The sequence below is a fragment of the Heterocephalus glaber genome, unplaced genomic scaffold (assembly GCF_053883595.1).
Source record: "Heterocephalus glaber isolate CG9 unplaced genomic scaffold, H.glaber_assembly_v1.0 deba00001457, whole genome shotgun sequence".
Lineage (NCBI taxonomy): Eukaryota > Metazoa > Chordata > Mammalia > Rodentia > Bathyergidae > Heterocephalus > Heterocephalus glaber.
The window spans coordinates 3,788,645-3,811,053 of NW_028258305.1; the positions used below are offsets into that span (position 1 = coordinate 3,788,645).

The 22,409-nt window shown below is 38.8% G+C and overlaps 1 long non-coding RNA gene across 1 annotated transcript in view; it reads right to left on the minus strand.

The window, feature by feature from the left end:
• Positions 1-1,695: 1,695 nt before the first annotated feature.
• The window catches only part of LOC147826918 (uncharacterized), a 362,407-nt gene continuing 341,693 nt past the window's right edge, over positions 1,696-22,409 (minus strand). The window contains exons 3-4 of the long non-coding RNA XR_015453050.1: positions 2,582-2,674; positions 1,696-1,791 (exon numbers count right to left, since the gene is read on the minus strand). This is a non-coding gene — a long non-coding RNA (uncharacterized LOC147826918). The remainder of the gene's footprint in view (positions 1,792-2,581; positions 2,675-22,409) is intronic.

Sequence of the window (22,409 nt, forward strand, 5' to 3'; positions counted from 1 at the left end):
TATCTACTATTAAGTCTTATTTAGAAATGAGTATTTCATTTATATGTTTTTGTTCTTTCATTAACATATTATTTCTCAATAAAGATTTGTTGTTTTTCAAATAAGCCTTTAAGTTTCTCATTTGGTTCAGTTTATCTGAACACATCTGATATTGTCTTTCTCTCATATTTTTACTGGGTTATTATTAAGATGCAGGAAAACTTCAATAGACACTGTAAAGTGCTGCTCAGATCCTCTTTCTGGGCTTAGGTAAGCATTGCTCCAGCTCCTGGATATTAATGGATGACAGATTTAAGTTGAGTCTCTCTCTGGAACTCTTCTTTTCAGAGGAGGCTGAGTTCTCAAAGTTCATACCCAGATACTCTATATCCAGTGACTGACAATGTGGGGACAGGGAAATGCTAAGGAACAACCCCAGCTCTAGGACTCCCCATAGAATTGTATGAGGCTCTTGTGGAAAGTGCACAGTTCAACAAGCTCTTCTACTCCCCAAAAAGTATTGATCCTGAGGACACTCATCCTAAATGTCCTACATTGAGATCTCCATCTCACAGTCCACTTCCCTGAGAACAAGTTCTAAGATAGTTGTTGTGCAGAGTGATCTGAGAAAGAAAAAGTGAACTAAAATGAAATTTTGAAACCAGATCACCTGCTAACCAGGCAACACAAAGGACCCCACCCTAAGTAGTAGTTGGCTCACTGAAAACTCCAAAACTTCAAGCACGTTATAGCAAAGCAACTGTCAAAAGATTTTACCAGTGACGTCCTGGCATAGGACACCACTGGAGGAAAATGCACTGGCAGGTGCAGTAGCTTAAGTGTTAGAGAAGTTCTGAGAAAGTATCAATTACAAGAACAGTGGAGTCTGGTGGCTTGCTGAGTGGCACTGATGCAGTATAGAAAGACAAGAAAAGGCTAAGGATAATTAATTGCTAATTGAAGGCTAAGTGTGAAAATCAGAGGACCTCCTTGGCAGCATATAAAGAGGTGTTGATCTCCTGATCTCCTGGGGGAAGAGGGAAGTAGGATCAAGTGCAAGTCTTAATTATAAGATTAGCAAAGTTCCAGAGAAAGTGAAGTTCTCAACCTTGATTAAGTCTTTGATGCCAGGGTCAGGACCTTGATTGGAAAGGAGTGGCCTGAGACTTGAGATGGATCTTTTAGTTCAACAATTTAAAATCTTTTACATTGCAGATCCTGCCGAACTTTTGGGGCCTACAGAAGTGGCCCAATGCTCCTTGTTGTCTGTAAGGCAACATATACCTTCTTTCTAGTTCTTCAGCCACCCCTACTTCTGCTGGATGAGAGGAAAATATCTATAATCATGTTATTATATAAACTGGCTGATAGTATGCTGAGTCTGCAAAGGAAGGAGAAAAATTATATTCCCAAAATTCTATTAAGACCTAGAAAACTTACACTGATGGAAGCTTTGAGAGTGTCTATGGCAGGGTATCCTAAGTATGCTGGACCAAGAATGAGGGCAGAACTTAAAGTTGAGTAAGGGAGAGTTCATCAGTACGAGAACACTCTCCATTAATATGAGATTTAATATAGTGGCTCAGGAAATGGTACTAATATTTAGTTAGGATTTTTCTTGAAAGATTAGAGAAAGAAATAACCCACATTAAGTTAATTAGTGTCTTAGTCACTTTTTCATCTCTGGGACAAAATACCTGACACCAATAATGTAAAGTAGGAGAGCTTTATTTTGATTCATGGTTTTAGTCCATTGACAGCTGGTTCCCAGGCAGAAACAGGATGGTAGAGGGTATGCTCAATCCATGGCAGCTAAGAAGTAAAGAGAAAAGGTGAGCAATAGACAAGAATACACCCTTCTAGTTCATGTTTCAGTGACCCACCTCCATCTAGGCCCTCCCACCTAACAGCACATTCAGCAACTGAACACACCCACTGATGAGTATAGTACCTCTATGATTCAATCACCTTCCGCACACATGAGAATTTGGGGGGACACAAAATCTAAGCTAGAACATTCCACTCTGGCTCCCAAAAGAATCATGTCCATCTCTAATAGTCACATAAATTTTAACAATTTTGGCATTATTAAAAAGTCCAAGTACAGTCTCGTTTGACTCAAGGCAAATTCAGCTGTAAGCCCCTGTAAAACTTTTTAAAACAAAGTTAAATACTTCCAACATACAATGGCCACAGGGTAAACATTCACATCCCCAAATAGAAAAATGGGAAGATTGAAACTGCACTAAAGCAAGACCAAACTAAGCAGGGCAAATATTAAATCTGTAGCTCTGTGTCTATCCCTGGGGCAGGTTGTGGTGAGACATGAGCTCCAAAGAGCTTGGGTGACCTTGCCCCTGTGGCATTCCAGGTTGCAACCCACATAACCTCTCTCTTAGGGTGACACTGCTCACTGTTTGTGCCTTTCCTTACCAGGTGTCCTACATTCCTGGCATTTTCAACTTCCTGAGATCTCCACTGGACTTCCAGTTTCATCATTATAGTTGAAACCTCTGAAATTCTGCCTTTCCAGTCAAAAATTGTAAGTAAAGTAGACTATCACAATCTTATCCCAGGGGAAATGACAGATATTAGTGCCTACCTTGAAGTCCATGTCATGAACTAGATTGCAGAAGTGGTGGTTCCTACTATATTCCATTTGGCTCATCAGTCTGGTCCATACAAAAAACAAACCCTGGAAGATGACAACAGATGACCTCAAACTCAAGTCCAATAGCAGCTTCTGTGTCAGATGTGGTACTTTGTCTACAGTAGACCAAAATGGCCTCAAATACATGGTTCATGGTCACTGAATGGTCATGATCAATGAATACATTAATATCTTGCTCTGAGGCAGTGGTAGATAACTCTCCTGATCTCTGTCATACCATAATTTTAAGGAAATGGAATATACGTCCAAGGATACTTGGACATCCCTTTCACAGTAAAGGATACATTATTGTATCTCACATTTCTAAAAATATAAAGAAAGCAAAGTTCTGGGAGTCCAGATTCTGAAGTCAGCATATAGAATATTTGAAAATACTGCCCTAACTCTCATACTAGGTGACATAAGCCGCTACTAGTTTTAGGTAGGCCTAGGGATGAAAGCAAGCAAGACCAAGGTGGAATGAAAGTAAACCTGCCACTGGTCTATATTGCCTGGAAGACCTGATGGTCATAGAGGTATTGGTGTGGGAAAAGGTACCATGTGGACTTGAAGTGAATCACAATTCAGACTCCATGAGTTCTGAAGCAAAGTCATGCCATCTGCAGTAGAGAAGAGATATCTATGAGAAAAGTTTCTCAATGGTACAGGCTCCTGACACAGATGCGATACCTGGCTGTGGATGACAAATGGACACTTATCATAATCCAGATTGTTATCAAGTAGTAAGGCCAAGCAAACACAGCAACAATTCACAAAAGATCACTGTTATACAATAAGCAGCGCCAGAAGCATGAACACGTAGCACAGCCAGAGGCTCCACGCCTCTATTCCGTTCACTGCTGTTACACCAATGCTCACCCTTAATTCTTAACTGTGGCTATATTGCAGGGAAGTGTTTTTTTTACTCTGTCATGTGACCAGGTGACAGAAGAAAACACAAGATGGGTCCTGGGTCATAGTTATGCCTGTTCAATGTGAGTACAGTGCAAAAATGGAGAGCTGTTCACAAAAAGGCCCACTAAAAGGTGATCTAGAAAGGCAGAGTAGCAAAAATTGTTCCCAAAAGTCAAAGCTTAGAAGACTCACTTGGTAATGCCCTTGGTGTGGAATGGAAAGTGGACCTAAGTAAGAATATATACAAACTGAAGTCCAGGGGTGAATGGTTTGTCTTGTGTGTCAGGAACCTGAAAAAGAGATTGGAAGATTTTGGACAAGGAAAGTTGGGAAAAGTTGGAGATGAATCTATAGAAGCAGGAAAAAAAATGTGAACATTTTTATATAACCCAACAGAAAGTGTCCACCATAAATGAAAAACTGCACAACCAGTCAGGGAGAATGAATCGTCCAGTTGTCAGTCACCCTCAACCCTCCTAGTGCCAGCACCATGTGTACTGGGACAGAATGGCCATAAAGACAGAGGTCAGGGCTAAGTATGGGCCTATCATGGCCTTCTAGTCATCAAACTGATCTAACAATTGCTGCCACCTCATGTCAATCCTACCAGCAATAGAGATGAAGGCTGTTTCTGAAATGAAATCTCTCCTTGAGATAACCCAATGATCACACTGCCTCCTGTCAATCCTAGAAGAGGCAGTGATTCATCTTGATTGGAATTGAAAGACATTCTAGGTATGGCTTGTCTTGCATGTTGGCAGACCTCAATCAGCAGCGTATCTCAGTGTAGAATGTTTGATCTGCTGACATGGATCCCACAAATACAACATTGGGCCAAGGTACCCACTTTGCAGCCAAAGAAGTGCAAGAGTAGGGAAATGGTCATTAAAGACAATAGTTTCTTCATATATCACATCACCTAGAAGTTGTTGGCCTGAAAGAACAAGGGGATGGCCTTTTAAAAAAGCAACTGAGGTGTTAGTATGGTAATGATACCCTCGGAAAGCAGCAGCCCCTCCAGAATGAAATGTGCACTCTAAATTGATGAGCATAATGCATTCCTGAATATCCATAGATAGAATACATACTTTCAGAGAAAAATGGCTAGAAACAGGTGTGGCACCAATTACCACAGAAAACTTATTTGTCGGAATCTCTGCTTCCTACACCTGAAATTCTAAGTTCTGGGAGTTTAGAGATGATGAGTCCCAGAGGGAAATAACTACCACCAGGTGGCACAGCAAGAATCCCATTAAATTATAAGCTATGATTCACATCTGGTCACTTCAGGATCCTCATGTCAAAGAACTACTAGGCAGTGCATGGAATCACTAAGACAAACTAAACCAATCATTGGGAGGAAGTAGAGCTGCTAGCACTTTCTGGGCTAGAGAAGAATGTTTGGAAACCACAAGGTTCACTGGACCATCTTAAGAGATAACATCCTCTGATTTTGATAGATAGTAAATGAACAAGTACATAGTCCTAGCCTGAGAAGGCATGATGAGCAGAGACCATGGTCACTCAAGCATGTGGGTCTCAGACATCCCACAAGGTAAACTACCAGAAGCAGAGGAATTGCTAGACAATAGTAAGGGAATCTAGAATGAGTGATAGAAGATAAAGATGGTAAATATCAGTTGCAATCTTGAGACTACTTACAGAAATGAGAGCTGTAATTTTACTTATACTTACCTTCTTTTTATTAAAAAATCTTTTCTATTTGTTGGTTTCTCTTTTATGATTTTCAAGGTTATACTTTGTTTTGACTTCTTGTACTGGTTAGCTTGTTTGTTTTAATCTCCTTATATATCACTTAAAACATTTATAGTTATAACTTTTATTTTGTCTTTAGCCATATCCCATCAATCATTGTGGATGATGTTCTCATTTCATATATTTCTGTATAAGCTAGAGTTTTAATTTTTATTTTTTATTTGAACTAAGATTTAAGAGTGTTTAATTTCATTCCATTTCAGTTTAATTTCATATTTTAAAAGTTTAACTAATAATTTTTCTTTAACAAAGTTTGGTTTGTTTGAGGTATTTTTAGAGCCTCTTTTCTGATATCCATGCTTTCCACAATCACAACACTTGACTTAATATCCATTACTAAGCACAAATTGTTTCCTACATCTCATTTTTAGCCTTTCAATCACCTTTATTCCAACTCCCTTCTTTACCCTAAGTTAAGAAGGGGAAAAAAGCAATTCCTAGCAGGTAGTAGAAACCATCCTCCAACTTGCTACAGTCCAACTTCCCATTCGTATTGCCAAGTTCAACCCTCAAAACATGCTGCTTTACTGGAACAGTTACCACAAGCAAATCCCTCCTAAACAAAGTCACAGTGTGTACTATACTTGCCCTTTCATTCATGAGTATAATGAATAGAGCCCCTGACCCTGAGCTGCCCTGTTAAAGCCTGCCGTGCTCTTTCAGCAGTCCCTTTCACCCAATACAACTTCCATGACACATCTGATGCCTCTGTGGCTCTAAACTTCACAGTGAACTCCATGCTTGCAGAGATATGGCATACTAGAGCTTTCTTTCACTGAATTAATAATCAGGGTTGCCACGTTATATTGTCTTTCTCTCTGAGTAGCCACTTTTTGCCTCAAGAGAGAGACTCAAGACGCAAGTCCACTACATGCCTCTATGGATTATTCCTGTGTTTCTTCCCCTCAAGGGCTACAAAGATTCTCTTTTCTTCTCCTGAAAACTGAGAATAACAAATATTACCTCTATGTATTGCTTTCTTCTTCTCCCCATGTGCCCTATGTCCTTCCCATTTTGTACCATGCCACAGTTTTAAGACCTTTTATCTTTAAAGATCCAATATGAATGACTATTAACACTCCCTTATTGTCACAACAAAGGACAAATGAGAAAATTTTTGGGACACAGCTAAAATCTTATAATTATGCTTTTAAACTTCCCTAATAGGAGAATAAGTTGAGTTCAATCCAGGATCCAGTCAACAGTCAACAATCATGAATTAAATACAAGGCAGTCCATCATGGTGAGCCCAAATAAGATTCCCAGAAGGAGAATTCAGAGCCAAGCTGAGAGCCACATGAAAACATCTAAGCCTGAGCACAGAAGCAGAGCCAATGGCCGCAAGGATTATATTAAAATGGGAGCAACTTGGGCAAGGCTCAACCAATTACATTGAGTACATCTTGCTTCCCTTTGCTGATCAGTAAGAGTACAGTATGTGGAGATAGTGGGTTGACTGAAGTATTATTGATGCAAATATCTACGTCTTCCTGCTAACAGCTCAAAATTTTTTTGTTTGTGCCAGATTCTGCATACGTTATACCCACATACTGCTTTCTCTAGACACCTCCATTTTCCTTATATCTTCTCTACTTACCACTGAGATATCTCATCATTTTCTACTCATATACTTGGAGAGACTCTTGGCTAACTTCAAATTTACATATTTCATACATGGAGCTCATTTTTAGTCTTACAAGAATGAGGTGAAACATGTAGCATAGCCAAGGTACCTATCTCACAGGGGAGGCAACAGAGGCAATAACAGATCGAGAGATGTGTACTCAGCAAATTAATGGCAGGGAAGCAGCTGGGCTAGAATTCAGGCCTCCTGGCTTCTGCTTCAATTAGATGCCTTAGAATTATGCTCAAGTGTGCAGGATTTGTGCTCATCTCCAGTGAGCAACTTCAGATGTAAGGCAGTGTGTAGTGAGATGATGGCACAAGTATGAACTCATCATCCTCTCAGATCATACATGTGTATCCTATAGTCACACATCCTCAAGCCACCAGCACACTCCCTTATCACTCTCAGATATTTGTCCTCAATTTTGTGCTGATTTACCTTTAATCCACCTGGAGCTGCTGTCAACCTCACTAGATTTTCTAGCCTGAATATTTAATGTATGAAGTTCTATAAATTTCAGAGATGAGAAGTAGTAAGTAGATCCCCTAAGAACAACAGCCTTTCTCTCTTTTCTATGTTCAACCATGCAGGTGCTTAATTCCCTCTGCTATAGACTAGATGAGTTTTATCATCCAGTGTAATTGACAGCAATTCCATTTAGAAGACAGAAAGAAATTGTTTCTGTTTTGGTTTTGTTGTTTGTTTGTTTGTTTTGGTACCGGGGATCGAACTCGGGACCATGCACTTGGATGGGCAGCAGGCACCGGAACCATTGAGCTAAATCCCTGGCCCAGAAAGAAAGTTTCTAAAGTCAAAGGTACAAGGAGAAGAAAAATCAAGCTTTTGTGTTGATTTCTCTTCTGTTTCGGCTATAGTTTATGACTATGCCTATACAGAGCTCAAAAGTTTGGCAAAGTATCCTTTAAATGAAAAGTATCCTTTAAAAGTCCTATACTTTTCTGTATACAGTAAGAATCTCTGAATTGGACACTTCCTGATACATTAGACCATTTAGATGCATTCTGGCCTTGGGGACCCATGAATAACTTCCAAATCACATGCATTTTTGTTTATACTTCTGACAAACATCCACTTTCTGCCAGTTCTTTCAGGAAATTCAAGCATTGAGGGGGTTCCCAGCTTTTGAAAGTTTGTTGGGATAATCCCTTCCAGGCTGCCACCACCCTCATATCACTGATTCTAGAGTCACCTAGTAAGCTTCTGTGAGGAGGGAATAACACAAGAAAAGTTTTCATTCAAAACATATTTAGAAATAAGGTGTACCTGCCAGGAATTTATGGACAATAGAGAAAATCAGGATAGAGATATGTGAAAACTGTATGTTACAGGAATCAAGATGGAAACGGTCTTTCTGCTTAAACAAGCACATGCATATATCTATACAAACATCTTCACACAGGGGCTCCCGTCACTGTCTAACATGATCTATTCTACACAAAGCTATTTATCTAAGTCACTTCTTAATCTCATGTTCTTCATATTGCTCTATAAGTAGGAGGAAGTTTTATTGCCTAGAGAATAGAAGTGGGAAGTTCCTGACAAGGGGACTGGAATGTTCCCTTCCCATATCTTTACTTGACCTTTAAACTCTTTTACCTGCTGAACTTAATTTTAGTCCAACACCCCCAAAACACACTGCTCCAGATGACCACCATTCTGTCTTAGTTGTCAAGGGAGAGTGGAGAGTGCTTGCTATACTTAATTCACATTAAATATTCATATTTTTTGCATTCACACCTAAGACTTCGTTCTGTTTACCATTAATATATTAATTTATTCATTCATTAATTCAACATTTGTAGAGCTCCTATTATATACCAAGCACTATGCTTGATGCTGAGAATACAGAGATAAACAGATGTCACTGTCGACATGACTACTCTAGCTCCCTAGCAAGAACAAGATAAAGATATTTAAGAAGCCTTCCTGGGTTGGCCCCATTTTTCTTGGACCTCTGATACAATGTGAGACCCACTAGAATGTGTTTTATCATCTCTGATACTATTTCTCATTTCACATGTCACACTATATTTTCCATCTGTTTATCTTGTATTTCCAACCTTATTACAAGCAGCAGCAGCCATACATTCTATTCTCTCTTATCTTTGCATTCTTGTGGACAGCAATTTGTATAGTATAGAAACCTAAACCCTTGATAAAAGGACTTATGAAGGCATCAACTACCAAGTTAAAAAAAATTCTTGATATTTGCAATCTCAAATTAACAGCTTATTTGTTTAATTATCCTCATTTAGCTTCTTTTATGTTTGAAAATCATGGTGGTAAAGCTAATAACCAGACAAAGAATCAGATAAAAAGGAACAACCATTATTCATTTCTAAATCATTTCTCATAAGCATCAGTTTGCTGACTCTTAAAGAATATTTTCCAGTTGATGAATTAAGTACATGACAGTTAATGTACATTATTATGAGATAAAAATTAGAATATTACTTCATTACTCAGGATAAAGCTTGCAATTCTCTGAAGAATTGTAAGTTAGATTAAGAAATATTTTTTGTCTAAAAAGTATCTACCGTGTCCTAGACATTATGCTAAATGCTAAGTTTACTCCAAATTAAAGTAACATATGGTAATAGGTCACAATTTAGTTGGAAAGGCAGAAATACAAACACATCTCGCTTTCAAGTACTAGAACAGAAGCAGTGTATGATATGATGATGATACAAAGGAAGAAAGAAAGAAATTAACTCCACCTAAGAAGATAATTGAACAAGATAGGATAATTGAACTGATTCATTTTATATAATTGGAGAGCAGAATGCAGAGGTCAGTGGCTAGAGATGAACAATAAAGCCCCATTTTGAAGGTCATATATGGTGGGCCACAGTATTGTACTTTGTCTCCAAAAATATAGGAACCATTAAAAGGTAAAATGAGGAAGCTGGCATGAACTCCACAGGGCAGACAGGAGCCAAGTCTATTTCACTTATCACTATATATTTGATGCCTTGCACAGTAGGTGCTCAGTAATATGGGTTGAACAAATGAATTTGTTGTGTGTCTGGGAATGATCTCTCCAACATAGAGATAAGAACATAGAGATAAGCAGAGCAGAATTGAAGCCAAGGTATGAATCCATATCAGGTGAAGGTAAGTAAGAGAGATGGGCATAAATGGAGAATGAGGATATAGATGGATTATCAGGTTGCAAGGGACAGTGATGAGGACAGAAGTGGGCTTTTGTTGTTGTTGTTGTTGGAAATTTTTATTATGATAAGCAAATAGAAATATCCATTATGCATTTAGATAAAAAAAAAAAAGAGAGAGAGAGAATGGTATGGGCCCAAATCTTTAGATTTGGGAATCACCAGAGAAATTGCATGGGCTAAGACCACCAAGACCAGACCAAACAAAGAAGGCTAAGTATGAAGTGAGAGAGAAAGGCCAGAGAATTGGATAAAGAAATAAAAGAGAATGGATGGGGTCACGAATAGAGATTACTTTTTTTGAAGACACATGGCATAAAATATTTTTATTTCAGTTAACAAATTCTCTAGATGAAACAATCCAAAATATTCATTGCAGGTGTACCCTGAAGGAATAATAAATATTACAAGAAACCGTCCTGACCTTCAAGGACCTTCAGTCCCAGAGAGGCATGCATATCAATTGATAGGATGTGCAAGCATCTTATTTCTCAGCAATAGTGAGTAATGACCATGGGTTGATTACAAATTATTTGAGTTAATGATATAAATGAACAAAACACTAGCAATGGTTAGTATTTTATCCTTTTAATATGTGTGAATCTAACCCCTTAGCAGGATATGAAGTCAGAGAGGGTGTTACCTCCTTGAAAACATACACTTGAGGTTGAAGTTTCCAGACTGTGGCCAGAGCCAAATGGAATGTTTATTAAAGGCAGCTGAAAGCAATACACAACTGGAAGGACAATCTGAACTGTGGTCACAGAGGGTGCAAAAGGTCACAGTTAGAGAAGCAGCACCAGACAATTAGGCCATAAAGATGAAACAAGACCATCAACAGAAAACTCAGTCGTGGGTTTAGAAACCAGGAAAAGAGCACACCAGTCTGGTGGAGAAGTAGAATGTACCATGGGCCAGAGCAAGGGTTAAAGCAGGCAGAAGGGTCAGAGATAGTCTGAATGTGAAGGCAGACTCATGGATCAGGAATATTCCTGGTGGCTTAAAAGATTCATAGGCTTCAGTCAAAGGTCTGAAACACACCAGCTCTGCAGTCCCAGGTTCAGCAAAGTCTTCAACAAAGGAGACTGGTAACTAACTCCTCCTGATGGGTGACAGAATTCCACTTTCCCCTTTGGAGTCTCACATTGGCCAGTAATTGCTACTGACTGTGGCCTGAGTGGCCTGTTTCCCTTTGTCTCCTAGGCTGTAATCACTGTCAAAGATTAGGTGTTGATTACATATTTATAAATGTCTAATATAATGTTAACTTATAGGGATATAACTCGGTAGACGAATGAATGAAATAAACCAACAGTTATCATGGCAGCTAAAACTGAGATCATTTGGAAATATTTATTATTAAAAGAGAAGGTATGGAAGACTCTCCCTGGTTTTCCCCTTCTTTCCTTTTCATTTGCCTTTAATTTTTTCCCTTGCAAGTTAAAGCTGACTCCACATCCTAAGGGACCAACACAAGCCATCAAGTTAAATGATGTCCCTGATAGCTTTGTGGATCAATAGTTATATAGGCCTATTCCTCATCTGAGCTCTGTCAGGACCCAAATTATACACTGTACATGAAAACCACCTCCTGGATTTACTGCCCTTGCACCTTCAGCCATGGTAGGTGGCTTATTGCTCTGCTTTCATTTCTTCTAAGTTTTAACTGTACCTTTGCTCCTGATTTTTCAGCATTTCTAAAGTTCCAGAGAGGCAATTAGCCAAGTTCTCTTCCCTTCCACAAAATAGTAATGATTCTCTTGACTTCCAAAAAAAAACACTAATGTCCTGCTCCTTTCACTGAGAAATCTTCAAGGGAGAAGATGCACAACTGACAAAGAGATTACAATAGTATGAAGAACGGCACAAGAACTGGCCATCTGCAGTACTTTTGATGTCCCAGGGAAACCTCACTAGAATCTGGGCCATCAGCATTGTGGGAGAGTGACTGGTGAATTGAAAACTCTGATGATCAGGTACTGCGTGAATTGCCTTGCCTCGCTGTGTTTTAGTTCTTTTTTCTCTTTGATGGGAATTATTCCACTTCCCTGCATTAGCTAAGCAGAGAAAATATTAGCCTAAATCAAATACAGTATACATGAAAATATTTCATATCTGAGAGTGAAGAGTATAAATCCTGTAAATTCTAGGTTCTATTATTATTTCATATTTCTTGGATTGATCTGGTTTCATGAATCACTTTATAACAAAGTGAACATGAGTTATATTGAACTGTTTTTGAGCTTCCCAATCACCCAATTGTGTCAGATGTATAGAATTATAGTCCTCTGAATTAATGGGTGAAGCATAGCTTTAAGATATAGAAACTGACTTTTGTCTGTGTCTAAGAGGCAACATCACATAGTTTGCCAATTGGTGTCCAAGGAAAAGAGGCTCATAGACCTCAGCTTGTTTGCCAGATTTATGAGTTGACTTACTTCCTGGAACTGTGATCTTCAAATTTGTTACAGTTTGATCCATGTTTCTTATCTTCCTATGTATGTTCATGTATGAGACATTTCTGCTTATTAAATAGCAATAATAACCACTTCTTTATAGAGCCCTGTTATCTGCTTGCCAACCCACTTAAAGTCAGGCTTGTGTACCTTTAGCTATACACAATAGGAAAAAACTATGAACCTCTCTATTTCAAGCAAAATCTACTCCATTCCTGCACCCATTATATTAATCCAATATTTTCCACACAATCCAATTCTGAGTTTTTATAACTTCATTGTGATCTGTGACTTTTAGTTCATCTTAATCAACATTTATTTGGCTAATTGAAAACATTTGAGCACCTTCTCTAAACTTAGCTATAAACTTGTGTGGAAATGGTTAACATTGCTTTTGTATTTTCAGGGTCAGAGTCCTGTGGTCATGCATACAGGTCAGTTTCTACATGTGTGAATTTAATCAACATTCAATATTGCAATTTGTGCAGTAAACAAGTTGCAGACTTTCATCACCTCACCTGCCTGTAGGGAAGAAGGACCCATGCCATTGTTTCTCATAGACAGTCACTTCAGATCATTTTCGCAGAACTCTCTGGAATTACCTGGGGACTCCAAGGTCTGTGTTGGGCCAGTTAGTCTCTTCTGTACTCCCCAGTGAGTATCAGCATGCAGAAACATTTTGTTGTTCACATATGTTGAGACTCCTCCTTTTCCTCTACCTCTCTGAATTGTTGTGAAATGCAAATGAATTAATAGAATAATCAGCATATGGATTTCTATAGAATTTAATGTGCCCATCATAAAAAGAACTTTGAATTTTTAAATCTATTGTTAATAATGATGATGATGATAATATATAAATGTTTTATTCAATTTTCATTTTATTTCTGAGTGGTCAACTTTTCTGAAGCATTGGTATCCCAGACGTATTCCTCACTTGCCTTCTGAACGCCAAAGATTTCAATTTCCTAACTGTGACTCCACTATCAGAATGGAATATCATTCTATTATTTGGATTGACTTGAAACCATTGATAAACACTTCAATTGTAGTTCATCTCTCAGTTTTTTGTTCTTCTTAAGAGCCACAGCATTGTGTTTTTGAGTTGGCAGAAAGCTCAAAGTTACTCATGCACACCAGGTGGCTTATGAAGTAATATTGGTCTTGATGTCTGATCTTAAACCCAAAGTCAGTGCTATTTAGTTCCCCCTTTATGGATTTAGTCTCAGCAGAATTATAATTGACCAAGAAAGTATCCCTGAAACAGTCACTGCTTCAAGAGTACAGCCTTTAATTTGAAGGTACTTTCCCCAGATGAAAGCTATAATAATGGTTCATTCCATTTGGTAACAGAAGAAAGAACTAGAGAATGTATAAACTGACAGATCCTCTAATAAGTATAAGAGATCAAATTTGCACTATTTTGTATTACTGGATGATACATCTCATAACCTATTCTGACTTCAGATCCTTATTAAAAGCCAATTTTCACACAAACAATGGCACAATGACCCAAATTAATCATAGCCATGATGGAAATGTTGAGCAGGATAATGACAAAATCCACTGCAACCAGGTTGTACAGATAAGGCAAACTGTGAAAGTAACTCACCTGGATATGCCACCTCCTGATTTCCAAATATTGATCCAGCTGGCTTGACAAGCTGGAAGTATGTGCCCCTTCCTCACTGCTCTAAAAACATCCCTCCCACAGCATCCTGGCCAAGGAAGGAGATGACTTTCCCGAAAAGAGAAAACTAGATTGAAAGGGAGCAAAAGCCAGAGTTGTTTCTAAGTAGCTTAAAAGTATTCACGGAAAGGCCATGCTCGTACAGTGAGTTTCAAAAGGAATGTGCATTACTCCATTAGATCATATGAGGTCTGTGGACACAGGTTTCAGTCTTTGTGTTGACATATAGTGAGATGTCCACTAGAGGAATGTTCCTGGGCTCCTGGGCCACCATTTTCTCATAAACAAACCATAGATGGAAGGTGAAAGATATCAGTCACACTTAGTAAGTTATGAGAACTACAAATGTTCAGAATTTAATGTCTTTTTCTCCCCTCTCCCTTGGACCAGACTAATATAGTAATCTTGGATGACTACATCTCCTTTGAAAATGCCAAACTCAGAGTCAATACTGGGGTGGGGAGCAGAGCATATTAGCAAGCCCATTTGATTGCATATTAATGATTAAATCTTTTCATTTAGTTTCCATCTGACTGGCTCCAGTGATGATTTTCTATAAAAAGAGAGGTAGTATTATAATCCTCCTCAAATTCTAACATCTTTATTAGGTAGCCATGAGACCTAAGATAATATTAGCAGGTATGACAAACAAATTCCCAAATTGTTTTGGCTTAGAACAGTAAGCTCAAATAACAGTTTAATTTAGCATTCCTGGTTAAGTAGTTGTTCTCCAAGGAGTTATCAAGGGCCCAAGAGTCTTCCACATCTAAGTTTTGTTATTTTCAACATGTGGTTTCCAAAGCTACCATGATAGTGAATGTTGGTCTAGTAAGCCAAAAGGAGAAGGGACCTTAGAACATATAGGTAGGAGGATGTTATGGGTCAGGCCTGGAAGTAGTGTATACCACACTTCTCCTTGTATTCCTCTACTAGTATACAGTTACCTGGCCCCAAGAGAAACTCTGGAAAATGTGTTCAACCTATATACTCAGTAAGAAGGGAAAATGAGTTTGGTGAGCACTTATAAGTCTCTGCTACAGTGGTAGTCTAGGAAAAACAACTGCATTAGCATAGAGTTACCTCAAAACTGAAGGGTATGAAGATCCTCCAAATAATCTCCTCTAGAGAGCAAATGTCTTATACAACCCATCAAATGGTATAGAGTTGCTAAAAGCAAACCCTAAAAATTGCATCATCTACTGCAGTCATGTAGTTGGGGCCAGCTAATCATTTGGTTGGGTGCCACTGGCACTGAGGATGTACAAGATCCTGGCATACCAGCCTTATTCGTTTCCCACTCTGTACTTCATGTTCCCATCCTCTTGCTTCATATCTTGCCCTCCCCTTGGCCCTGACCCTGACACTGTTCTCTCTGTTTATTATCCTCCCCTGATGAGTGGCACTCACTCATCAGACCAAGACTTCTGGCCACAGAAGCTAACAGCTAAGCACTGGGCCCAGGCTCGGCATAGCCCACAAACCTTCAGAGGTTTTCCCTCTCCTGATAGAAGGAATTGGACTTATGTGTTTTAGAAAAGTTTCTTAGTTACTTTCTCATTGCTGAGACACAATACCTAACACCCGCAAGTTAGGGGAGGAAAGGCTTATTTTGACTCACAGTGTATAGAGATTTCAGTTCATAGTTGGCTGGCAACTATGGATGTGGCGCAGCATGGCAAAGAGGCACAGCAGAGGAGAAACAGCTCATGACATGGCAACAGGAAGCAAAGAGAGAGCAAAGGAAACAGGAGGGAGCTATATCCTTTCAGGCCACACCACAACACCACCTCCGCCAACCAGGTTTCAACTCCCAACATTGCATTTAGCTATTTAGTGGACTAATCTACTGATGAGTATCAAACCTCTATGATCCCAAAAGCCCCACCTATGAAATGCATGAGGCTTGGTGGGGTGGGGGAGAGCATCCAGAAAGAAAATATAACAGAAAGCATATAATACAATGACCTACAAAAGTCTATAACTAGACAGATTCTGAATTGCAGCTGCCAAAAAAAAAGCATTCTACATACATTTTCTGATTTTAACTCAATCTAACCTTATAATAATAATCTAAAGATACTGGCACCATTGTTATTTCTATTTTAAAGATAAGGTAAATGAGACTTTGTGAAGCACAGCATTTTAGGAACATTATATTGAAGTGCTTATATTTAAACCCAGTTATTCCTGGTGCCTAAATTTAAACTCTAGAAAAAGCACCATGGACACTTAGCAATGATCAAGGCTTCAATATTATGAGAATACATTAGGTTAATCATTTCTGGATGATACCTATGAATGTTGTTCTGGTTTCAGGCTGCACATGTTTTTCCCAAAAAAGATAGCCATTCAGGAGTAGTGTTATAAGATCATCTGCAATCTCATCCCTTTTGAATTAATGACAGTCACAGTTCTCAATGGTTTTGATTGGCTTCACTGTCATTAATCCATTTGAGGATTTGGTTATTATATTGTTATCCAAATTATAACACTTTTTCTGTTTATTACCCGTGACCTTATTTTTTTCTGAAAGTCTGAGGCATTCTCAGTCCCCAGTGTCTGCCAATGATTTGTGGGTGGCAGGTAAGTCTATTAGTGGATATATTTAATGCAATTTGAAACTTCATTTTCCTTCATTAAAGGACAGCTGTTTCCAGATGTCACAAAGTGACCTTTATGTCTGACTGATGTGGTATATGCAGGAAACATCTTGCAATACCACCATGTGTTACTGGGAGCTTCTTGGAATACATTATTTGCAAGTCATAACCTGGGGCTTTCTAGTGAATTGTTATTTGGACTGTTTTAGTAACTTCCTCTTCATATATGACAATAAGGTGATAATTCCATGGTTCATCTGCCCCATTTGGTTCTCTTGCAATCATCGTGCTGCAGCCATTAGGAACTTTGCAAACAGTTGCCAACAGTTCAATCACACATCATATTTGAGGAACACGGAGTGAGAGCTAATTGCTTCTATTGTTAAATCCAAGAACATTTTATTTGGTTTTCCTGGAATTACTTATCTTAATTTTTCAAATCCTGAATTTCCTTCTGTTTTGTAATGTTTTAAGTACTGACTTAATTTTTGTGTGCATTTGTCAATTATTTCCATCAACTTATCTTCATACAAATCACTCAAAGTAAGATACTAATTAGCTGAGCAATTTTATCGTTCAGTCTCAAATATGCATGATTATTTTTGTACCACATAAGCTTTCCCAAGCTTTTGTTGGCTTTGCCAAATTTCTTCCCTTTGTTTTGCTATGTTTCACCCTGCTCATCCATTATTGCTATGATGTGGGTTAAGTGAAGTCATTTTTCCTTCTGCTGTAACAATCCAATAGTAAATTGTTTATCCATCATATTATTTTAGACTTGACATGTCATTCAGCTATTGAGCTAATGTATACAACTATAATGGCCTAATTATTGTACAGTAAGAAAATTGGAGAGCATGATGTCTTCTATTAGGTCAGAAAATGAAACAAAATCCAAAACCACAATGAGTATGGCTCTTGCAAATAGATGTTGGGTGTCCTGATTTTCAAAACTAATCAGTTCTGTCAGGTTTTTTCCTTCCTTTTTTTAAGCAGTACAATTCTCTCTACCCTTCTCCATGTTTCCATTCATTACTCCTTGCTATGAGTTCTCACATCTACTGGTCTATCCTTTTTCAATTTAGTAACTAGGCTTCTTCTTACCATGACCAGCTTCAAATTCGCCACATTTTACTCACTTAGTCTGGGTGTCTCTTCCAGATATTTAGTAATAAAATGTGGCTACATTTCAGGTCTGCATTCAGTCACCCCAATTCCTATTGGAGAGGTCTTCAAATAGTAGTGCCTTTACTGGGTCTTCCTTTAGTGCCCTCTCAGCAATCCAGCTCCGAAGGATGACTGACTCTGTCAGCCAGAACACTTAGGACAATCACAGCTTGCTGGGCTTGGGTGCTCCTTAAATCGCTGGTTCCAGACCATTAGGCCGAGGCAGTCACTTGCAACTCTTTCCAGCCTATGAGGCCATTTCTGAATGAAAGGACCATCCGTCTCCCCATGGACTCACCTCTAATTCTCCTCTTTCTTGAGAGAGTGACTACTGGCCCGAGGAAGAGCTTATAGGCCCTTTATGTGGTGAGAGAGCCCTATGAAGCAACTGTGACACAGCTTGCCTCTCATGTGCAAGGACACTGAGCTGGGTTTTGAGAGGTTTGTAATTAGTATAATTACTTTATTTTGATTGCTGAGGTTAACAACATGGGCAAGGCCCAAGTATATTATCATCATCAATTGATGAGTTAGAGTTTTTAAAATCTGATTATATGACATGTGTTCAGCCATATCACCCTCTATGTTGCTGTTGAGGAATAACTAATGCTTTATTCCTTAAGATGCTTAAATAATTTTGCCCATGATACTACACTAGGTGTGAGTAAACCTAGAGAAATGAACTTCCCAAATACTTTGCTGTGTGGGTGTGTTTGTGTTTGCATGAAAGTATGTTTTAAAATGGCATCCAGGAGAGCAAGGAACTCATCATTCAGTTAATCATGAATATGTTAGCAGAGTTCAAAATATCTTTGTGAGACAGACTGCTCTTCCCTATGCCAAAACTCAGAAGGTACTGGCAAATAAGTAGCTCTCAACTGGAGTCCTTCAGCAATGTCAAAATGTGGAAAAATTTTAATAAACATTTTTGGTTGTCCCACCTCGGCAGTTGGGAAATGTGTATAATTGATGTCTAATGGGTAGAGATCAAGAGATGCTGCTCAACATCATATACTGTACTGATAGCCCTCCTGCACAATAAAGAATTATTTGGTTCAATATTAATAGCAGCAAGGTTGAGAAATCCTGAGTGGAACAAAAAAAGAGGACTTAACAAGGGTTAAGAAAAGTACAAAAATATTACCTCAAAATATCAAGCTCACTCATTCAAAAATAGCCAGCAAGGACTGCAAAATTTCCAAATAGTAAGCTTCATTTTTGGAAAATCCTAAAAACTGAAAGATTCACCTTGCCTTTTAAAGTTAAACCTTTTAGCCTTGTTGATTGAAATCTCCCGGGAATTAGAATTTAAAATTCAAACAAACACTCTACCTCTATTCTCATACCTAAGACTCTTTTCCTCATAAGGAAAGATATGATGATGAATTTGCAACCTACTTATCCCACACATACCAGGATTCCTTCATAAAACTACACTATGTGTAAGAGATCCAATAGGCACAGCTTTATCTAAAGATGGTCATTACCCAAGATTAAAAGCACAGCCCCTATTCAAGTGAGGAAAATGCTGTTTAAATTTGTTAAAATCAATTGTTGTGGCCTAAATTGTGAGTCTTCCCCAAATTATTCCTTGCTTATGGACTGTGATGCAAATAAATTTTTAAAAATTTAATTTTTGGCTATTTAAAATGTAAATACTGTAGTACTTGGAGGAATGAACTTCCAATCATTCAGATCTTAGAATGAAATAGCTATAAAAGTTTGTTGCATTTCATTTCTTTCAACTATTTCAGATGAATGTGGTGAAAGTAAAGAGACCCACAGATGGAGATGTCCCACAATCACCTGATCATAGATCAAGTTATCTGTTAAGGAGCCCCAGGATGCCCAGAATCCTAGTTGAAGCTAGCTTCCCCACGTTGGGAGTAGTCCAGAAACCTTTATACCCAAAGGACAATGGAGAAAAGCATTTATCCTTTATTAGAAACTGGGACTTTGGCCCAAACTCCAAGGTGGATCTCTAGTTCTCATGAGCTCTGCTGTCTACCAAAATCCTGTTGAATGTACTTTGACTTTGAGGAACACTGGAAAAGGGCCCCTCTTCCACAGTGGAAAGGGGACATCACTTACCCTTGGTTTCCTAAAGGGCAGAGCACCTAAAGACACAATAGACAATACAAGGAGAGTAAAAGGCAGGTTGACTCTATCAAGCCTTCCTCATGAATAGCCAAGCACAGCCAAGCCTCCGCACAGCCCCTGCTTTACTTCTCTAGGCCCTTGGAAGAAGCTATACCACAAAGATTAGGAGAGTCGTTATCATGAAGTGGGCATATTTCCCCCATTCTAGATAAAGCTCTACCCCTTAAAAAATGAGTCTTAGTGAATATTCTCAAGCCTAATCAATCCATGTCCACCCAAATTCCTCTACCTTGGAGGCAAAATCAAAGTGGGATTTGGGGACATTGTGAGCCTCCCTTGGGCACAATAAACTGAAATGATTAGCAGGGTCTTCCATGAGTGTGGAGGAGCAGGAGGCAAAGGACTCTAGATTTGTGCATTTTAAGAGAAAATAGGCCACATGGAAAGAGAGCATAACCAGGAGGCAACATGAAAGCTCAGGACATTACAAAAACAAGATCAAGCACTTAGGAGCGAGCACAGAAAGTGGCTGAGAGAGGGGCCAAAGACTTATTTGCAAATTCTTGCTTAGACCAGACTAATGTTTGAAAATCATTTCCCATCATGTTCTCTGTCCCTAAAGCTGACATTTATGCTCTCTAGGAATGACTCTTCACCCAGCCAGCTTTCTTACACAGATGTTCACCCACTCTCAAAGACTTTAAACCAAACACCAATTGTTCAAGTTGCCGCTCATGCCAATTTAAACAATGGCATTGTATACCATATCTCCAAGCTGTGCAAATCAGAGGTTGCTGAGAAGAGCTGAAGTTAACTCAAAAGATAGCAGCCATTGTGGAGTTATGACCAAAGCTTCAGGAAGTAAGCCTGGATGCAGTGGGTAGGTATTTGAACAGGTTGGCAGTTTCTAAAGAAATCAGAACTATAACTTTAGATTAATGGTGTAATTATGTAACTTCAATATGCTGTGTAGACTAATGGTGGAGGGAGCATCCACATTTGTTTCATGTTTCCCATATTGCCACGGTGAGTTGCTTGGTATGAGAAAGACCTTGTGCATCAAATTAATTATTTTTGTATATCCTTTTATTGGTACATTTTAGGTGTACAATATAATGACATTCATCATTGGACATATGCACCTTTACATACTCTCTTGTTTCTTATTTTTCCCCCTAAGTTAATTATTCTTATCTACCCAAAATATATTCCCCATTACTCTTTTTCGATAGCAAAGTTGTGAACAATCCATTGTTGGACTGACCTGAGATTCAGGAGTACTTTCCGCAAAAGAAGAAAGAAACCATCAAATGGTACTAGAGCAATGGCAGCAATGTGGAAGAATAGGAGCTTAGAATATTGCTCCTAAAATATATATAGCAAGCACTCCATCCTCTTTTTATTCTTGAGGATTTTTGCCTTGTGTTAGCATAACTGAGTAAATGCATCTTTCTGGTATGTCCTTGGGAAAAGATAGTCATAGAGGAAAGGTTAGTCAAAAATCAGGTCAGGAAGTATTCAGGCTGAAAACGGTTTATTTAAAATACCTTAGGTAAAAGAGTTGATAAGGATAGTAGTCCGTGAAAAAGTCTCCAAAAGAAATTTGCCCTTGGTGTGAGGACAAAGTCAAGACTGATTGCTACTCAGCAGGGAAGTCACTTCTGCTCTCATCACCGGCCCTTCAAACTGAGGTCACCTGCTCTGACGATGCACTCTGGTGGTACCAAACGAAGGGGCAGCTTGCTGGCACACCATGCAAGTCACTGCCAACACAGCAGAGCTTGTCCCTTTATTTCAAAGCAGGCCTTATCCTGGCCTTTCTCCCTGCCATGGTTCTGTCTCTTCTTGGTTCACTTTTTTCTTCCTCTTTTCTTCTTTGTGTGCCCCGGACCTTTCCCCGGGGTGGGGGGCTGACAATAGCAGTCAAGCTTTAGTTTCTTGATTTGTTGCACTTGTAGTTCTCCATTTCAAAGCATTCAGGACTTTTATCTCACATTACAATTCTGATTAAGTGGCTCCTGCCTTGCCTCCCTCCTAAGCTTGTTATAAGGACAGAAGACTGTTGGGTTCTTCATATCTATAATGGGCTCAGAACTCCCCAGAGAGAAGTTTTATATTTAAGACAATAAAAATAACTCTCATTACAATTAATAAAAGAAAAATGAGGCTCCCTATGTAGAATCTAAATAAGCCTCCAGTATATTAAGCTTTCAGGAGAGGGATTTGCTGAAGACTAAAACTGTTATGACCCAGGAGGG